The 7,317-nt window shown below is 37.3% G+C and overlaps 1 pseudogene; it reads right to left on the minus strand.

Annotated features, from left to right (window-relative positions):
• Positions 1 to 3,288: 3,288 nt before the first annotated feature.
• LOC119994954 lies at positions 3,289 to 7,111 on the minus strand (annotated as a pseudogene).
• Positions 7,112 to 7,317: the final 206 nt, after the last annotated feature.

Below are 7,317 nucleotides of genomic sequence, written 5' to 3' on the forward strand. Positions count from 1 at the left end.
ATTGATTGCTGGCATGAAATCTAGGGATTAGTTCTTGAAAATCAGGATTGTCCAAGATTTACTGTCCAAACTGCTATAATTCAGGGAGTTTTGGTCCTAGCGGGTAGATTCTTCTCAAATGTGGTTTATTGGATAACTACCAAAATTTTAGCAGGATTACATCAACGAGAGTCATAGAGAAATGAAATTCTTTTAGCTTAACAACCCAGTTTTCTCTCAAATATGTTTCTAGTTGAAGCACGACTCCATGAGGCTCAAACCACATTTGTCCTGCACAACTTAGAAGTTCACATTTTTACACGATCTTTCGTGTAGAAGCAGCAAGAAATGATCGCCATGAGCCATGTTTCCATATTTTTTGCCCATGAAGCCTGAAGACTCACAAAGTAAAGACTACCACGACTTCCAGGAGAGCCCATTTCCTTCTTAAAGAAGAAGCATGACAAGAGAGATGTTGCCATCATTCCCACATTCAGGAGAAGGTTGCGGTTATAAGGCCCACTAGCCGTCACTCCAACAAGCAGCCAGAGAGTGGTTTTACCACGATTCCCATGATGTTACACAACATATCCTTGAAGAAGATCAGAAGAAGTGCTAATCTCTTAGCATTATAAAAGAAGAAGAAGAAACAGCAAAGCACCCCCGCTTCAAATACAGACCCAGCGTCTTCAATCAAATACAGACCCATCGTCTTCAATCCTTTATTGCTTTCTTAGGCATGACTTCCGCCACTTATTTTTTTATTTAGCATGGCTCCGCGCCAGCTAGTACTTAGAATTACATTTCCAAAAGCCCCTGTGGCTATGTTTTAGTTTAAGCATGTAAAGCACGCCTACATCCCAGAATGTATCCCTTTTCAATGAAGATCCTGATGCATTACAGCAATGCATTGTTTTTCATTTCATTTCATTCCAATAGGAGCTCTTTTCATTCCAGTGATTAGTCTTTTATTTTCCTGCTTTTTTCCATATTGACACTCCATGCATTTTAAGTCCTTTTCTGAGAAGGCAAACCTCGAGCCATCACCTTATGTTCTCTAACTATGCACAACCCGTTTGGTGAAGAGGTCAGATTCGACGCAGAATCCTACAAACCATCCTATCAAATCCTTTGGGCTAACAACAAGCCCTGACACACATGCAAATCCAATATTCATATCCACAAAACTCATGTTTCCAATAGCCATAATTGTGAGATCTCATATCTAAAGCAGAAGATGACAAACAATATGTTAATTTAAAATTTTATTTGAGTCAATAGTCAATCCTTAATCAATTAATTTATTTAAGCGAGGAACATTAATAAACTAGTAGTCCTCATTAACAAACTAATAGTCCAAGTAATGGAGGATTTGTTCATTCCATAATTTAAGTTCACGTACATCACGCAAAGTTTGTCACTTGTCAGAGACCCCAAGGACAAAGGATGTGTAGACCTCACCTCAAAAGTCACAACCCTACACAAAATCTACCGAATCTTTGCTGGGTCACTCCTCATCAAAGTCTTCTCGTTGCACTCAACCCCATATTATGGACTTGTTTGATAGATAATTTTGTCTATAGCGCATACGAGTCCTCTCTTTGCACTCAACCCCATATTATGGACCCGTTTGATTGATAATTTTTGTTAGTAACGCATATGCTAGCATATTGGTAGTAGTAAACATGTTGTATGAATGGTTGACAGAGTTTGATTCAACTTTTGCTGGTAATATATATATGTATACTGTGTAATATTCAGTGATAAATAACATGTAGGGGTATTATGCATTTTAGTTGTAACAGATGTAAAAAATAGTCAAATAAATGACAAACAATTTATAAAATAAATATAAATAGTTAAAATAATTATACATATTTAATTATATCTATTTAAAGGTCTAAAATTCATGCTTCGAAGCAATATTACTGGGTTGCAACATCTATTGTACTATTCTAGGGTTTCATGCCAGAGAGTGGCCTGCCAGAGCAACACAACAAGGACCCTAAACACTAATAGTGTCAATGTCATCTGGTTGAATGTTGATACACAAAACCTAACAGACACTTGGGCCAAGGTTATGGACATTGAAACAAAACCTAACATTATTCTTAAGGGTCGTGTCGCTCGTTCTCAGGAACATTTATTTCAATATATTTTTTCAACAAGGAGCGTGATATGAACCTCATTTAAACCTAGACCTTGCAAGATTGGGAAAGGCGGGAAAGTAAGGAGAATATTACAGAGAAAACAAAGACGGAGAACACACGTTGAAGAGAACCTTCATTTCATATTTCATTATCAAGACTGTGTTTTACAAGCTAATAGAGGAGTACGTATAACAACTAAAGCACAGACTTAACTAACAGAGTTTAACCATTGTTAGCCAGCTCAGCTGAAACCTAAGCACTTAACGACACATTAATAGATTATCAATTAACAAAGCTTAATTGTAAAACACTAAAATAGGATACCAAAACAGGTTCCTATCAATACTCATCCCTTAAAAAAATGATATTGTCCACAAGGTGCAGTATACTTATCAAGAAATCTTCATGAATCTAATCAACACTTAGCAGACAGGCTTCAACAAAAAACTATAGATCAGAAGTGGAAAGTAGAATATTTTGTTGACAAACTATTCATGATCCTCCTCAAATGATGTATCTTTTGCTTCGGACTTCAATATGCATCTTGGCTACTGTACTTCCTTCTTGAATCTGTTCTTTTCTCCTGATATCCTTTTAACTCATCTGTCAGGATCGAATGGGAAATCATTGGCATGGATAGCAATGCTTACTAATGCGACTTGCCTTAGTCTTGACATGATTTCACCTTGACATTTAAATTGAACCAGTGCATAATTCTTCACCCCATCAGAGACAATTATATCACTAGTCTCTACGCCAAGGTCTTTATGTGATGTGGAAACAATTGAAGTTCTCAAGGATTTATCACCTTGTTCAGCCTTATAACCACTATAACCCTCATAAGTTGAGAAGGCTTGTGATTTCCTTTGCCTTGCATCAATAATAAGTTTTGGAATGGGATTGGTAGTGTTATCAACACCAAGGCTTAAGATTTGAGCTTCAAGATTCTTCTGCAAGTGCACAGCTTTTCTTGTGGTGCAGTAACATATATACATGTGCCAATGATTTTTGCCATAAGAGAAATGCTTTTTGGTATAGTCTTGGCCAAGCATCTCCTTCTTCGAAAAGATTCACATCCATGCAAAATCAAATTCTGACCAAGGCTCCTAGCAACAGAACAAGGCTCATAGACCTTGTAAGTGATGTATTGAGACAACCCTTATGCAGATTTCTCATAAGAATGTCCTACAGAAACAAAACCAAAGTGGCAGCAAGCTGTCAAAATGGCTAGAAATGTCACCTCATTTTCCCTCATGCCAACCTTACCGATTTCTTTAAAATGTTTTAGTGCATCATGTCCATGTCCATGCATCGCTAAGCCTCCTATCAAAGCATTCCATGTAAAAACATTCTTACCAGACATTTCTCTGATTGTTTTCTGTGCCAATTCTACGCAACCGCACTTCTCATACATGTCAATAATCACAGTCCCATTATGGCTATCCCATATGATGCCTCTGTGGTTGATGTACTTGTGTACCCATTTGCCATACTCCAGAGCCCCAAGGCTAACACAAGCACGAAGCACACTAGTAAGAATAACCTCGTCAGGCTCTAGACTTGAGGTTTGCCTGTTACAAAATAACTCGACGGACTCCTTGGGACGTTTGCTTTGCTCTAATCCACTAATAATGCTGGTCGAAGACACAATATCTCTCTCATGGAGTTCATAGAAAATCTGTTTGGCCATGCACAAACACTCACATTTGGCATACATATCCATCGAAGTATTGCTTGTCTCCAGGCCTACTTTATGCCCACCCTTAACGATCAATCCATGAATTGTCTTCCCCAAATCTAAGTATCCCTTTCTTCTACACGCCCTTAAAACACTGACTAAACTCGTGATATTTGGCTCCACTTCTCCACAGGCATCCTCAAATACAATGCTATGACCTCAAAAAACAACTCTGCCTTCACATACCTAGATACTACCAGACCAAGAAACCTTATATGTCACAAGCGTGTCATCAAACAATCTGCCAGCGCCTATGCATCCCCCACAAACACTGTAAAAATAGACAAGCGAGTTTTGCACATCACAAGTAAATCCCACTTTAACAACCACTCCGTGAACCTATCTACCCTCTCCAATACCCTTAAACTTAGCACAAGATTTCAAGACCACTGTAAAAATGTACATATCATGCCATAGCCCATCTCTTAGTATCCTTATGTAAACCAAAAATGCATTTTGCAGCCGATCATAATAAACCCATATAGGTAGTCGTTTTGATTGAGCCAATTTATTAAATAAGTGGTGGCTGTGATAATGAATTCTAGATTTTGTATGTAAAAATTTAAGATCAGCTATGACAAGAGAGCTATAAAATCTTGGATTAATACCTGGATCCCAACATTGATAGAATAGAACACTTTCTTTGAACTGTGTCTGGTGTTTTCGAGTTACTGATGTGAAAAATTTGCAAGCGCACAAATCGCACAAGTAATAAAATGATAAGTAAATTATCGTTCTCACGAGTATGTATTGACAATCAAAATTAATGTCAAACAAGCAAAAACTATGTAAATTGGGGTAAGGATTTGTGATAGGTTTTGTTTTTATCTAAACTAAATGAAAGATCAAATTAGCAATTAAGAAATCACAAGTTCAAACACAAAAGTAATCAAAGATGGGGAGCACTAGGGTATTTAATTTCACCTCACCTATCCAATTCAACTCCTTTGTTCCCTTAATCCCTAATTCCTCTCTCAATAATGACAATCGGTCTCGCTAACCTATCCAATGCTCTATGTCTAGTCACATCAAAAGTATTTTTGTCTCTAATCCTTGTTATATCTAACAATCGAATTCAAAAGACAAATGCCCATTAAGATTTGTGGATTAATCGTGTAGCGATTGCATAGGTCATGCCCCTATATTCTTATGGTTCATGCAACTTATGATGTCTATGGTAAGAGACAAATCTTTGATATCTCCTTCCGATCTCAATCAATGCAACAAATCAATTAGATGGCGATCAAGCATCCAAAAGCATTAAGCACACCCATAGACAATCAATAAGAGAGAGAAATCAAGAAATAAGGAAACCAAGTTTATTGAATCTTCGAGGCTTGGTTACATTGAGGCCCTAGTAAAGAAATCTAGCCACTCATGGAGTCAAGATACATCATCAAGCAATGGAAATCAACCATAAAAACCAAGATAAATAAGGAGAGAGAAAACTCCCTTGTGAACCCTCTTATTCTCCAAGCTTCAATGGTGGCCTCCAAGCTCCCCCTCTTTTCCTAGAAGTCCTAGAATGGCGTGGAATCCAAACCCTAAAAATATATCTATTTATACCCGCTAAACCCATATGTCATTTATAATAAGTATTGGTATCGTTTTGAGTCGGACCCACATGAGTTTAGGGCGTTTTCGGTAATCAAGAATTGATGCACATAATGGATTTCACTTGATATTTGGCTTCAAAGTGACAATAACAAAGACCATGTAGTCCTCTAAGAACAATAAGAATCAAAAAGCAAATACAATGAGCATTTATTCTAACTTCATTCTTATACATTTTCTTCCTTTTCTTTTCAAAGGTGACTTGTGCAATGTTCAACCTCCTTAGGCTTTCTAAATTACCCATGTAACGACCAATGACTCTCAATCTAGTTGGCTTAGGGCACTAGGTGTTAAGACACCCCAAAGGATCTAATTACTAGAGTCAAAAAGGCTACGAGGTTAAACTAGTCACCAAGGTACTCTAACATTCATTTTCTACCTTTTTACGCAAAACTCATTGTTTGCTAGGCAAGAGGCCCTGGTTACTCAGTAGAAAACTTATGAAAGAAACCATTTATTCGTAGACATAATAATAATTTTTCTTTTCTATATATTCTTTTCTTCTTTTCATTGCTCAAGTAGTGCTACTTAGAATCAAATTGATCTTAAACAACCACAATTGGTCAAACTCAAGTCATATTTCATACTCCACAAACAAGTGTTCCATATTCACAAAAACACAATGGACAAAATAATTTTCAAGATAGGAAAACTCAATTGGGAAGAATGTTCATAGCAAGATCCATCAATGCTTCAAAGATCACAAAATTCATCCAAATACACTCAAGAATGACATGGAATATGTGAAATTTTTTTTACCATGTCAAAAATTTGAAGTCAAAATTTTTATTTCAAGCAAAAACTGGAAAAACCTAAATTTCCACACCCACACTTAAAATATGCAATGTCCCCAATGCATGGAATAGGTGAAAATAGAAATAAAGAGATAGAGATAGAACAATAAAACCTGGGTTGCCTCCCATAAAGACTTGGTTTAAAGTTTTCAGCCTGACTTCCCTTTGTGAATTCAACCGGGATCCTTAAGGGTTGTGGTGTATACTCCTCTTGATGGCTTCTTGAGATTGATATTTGATTGCTTAGGTGCCATGCAAAGAGCACAAGCCTTCATCACCATCGTTTCCTTAGGAAAAATATTTTTCTTCATTTTCTTGGTCTTCCTCTTCCTCTTTTTCTTCCTCTTCTTTTTCTTCTCCTTAGGCTCTTCAACTTAAGACTTTTGAACTTTAATTTCAGCTTGGGAGGCCGATTTAGGAACTTCATGCTTAACTTTGGAATCTTGGCCTAGGAAAACTTCCACCAGAATATATTGAGCTTCCTTAAAAAGAGTATCGGGGATGACCATGTCAATATGCTCAACTTGGAGACATTATTGAGAAATCTCTTCTTGCCTTCTAGTTCTAAACACTTTAAAAGTGATTTGGTCACCTCCCGCACCCCTCAAAGTAAGCTTCCCTTTCTCTACATCAATCAAGGCTCTCCCGATGCTCAAGAATGGCCTTCCCAAGATTATGGGAGTAGTAGGATTGACCTCCATATCCAAGACAAGAAAATCAACCGGGAACATGAGTTCACCCACCTTTACTAACACATCAGCCACTATGCCAAGAATGTACTTTATAGATCTATTTGCCACTTGCAAAGACACCATGATTGGACTAATCTCCTTCATCCCAATTTGCTTAACAACCGACAATGGCATCAAATTTATGCTAGCTCCAAGATCACACAAAGATCTCTCAATCAAGGTGTTTCCAATGGTGCACGGAATTGTGAAACTTCCCGGATCATCTTGCTTAATTGTGAGCTTTCTTGGATAAGATCTCCTTTATGAACTTGGCATAGTTAGGAATTTGCTCTAAAGCTTCGACAAAGGGG

The sequence above is a fragment of the Tripterygium wilfordii genome, unplaced genomic scaffold (assembly GCF_013401445.1).
Source record: "Tripterygium wilfordii isolate XIE 37 unplaced genomic scaffold, ASM1340144v1 ctg422, whole genome shotgun sequence".
Lineage (NCBI taxonomy): Eukaryota > Viridiplantae > Streptophyta > Magnoliopsida > Celastrales > Celastraceae > Tripterygium > Tripterygium wilfordii.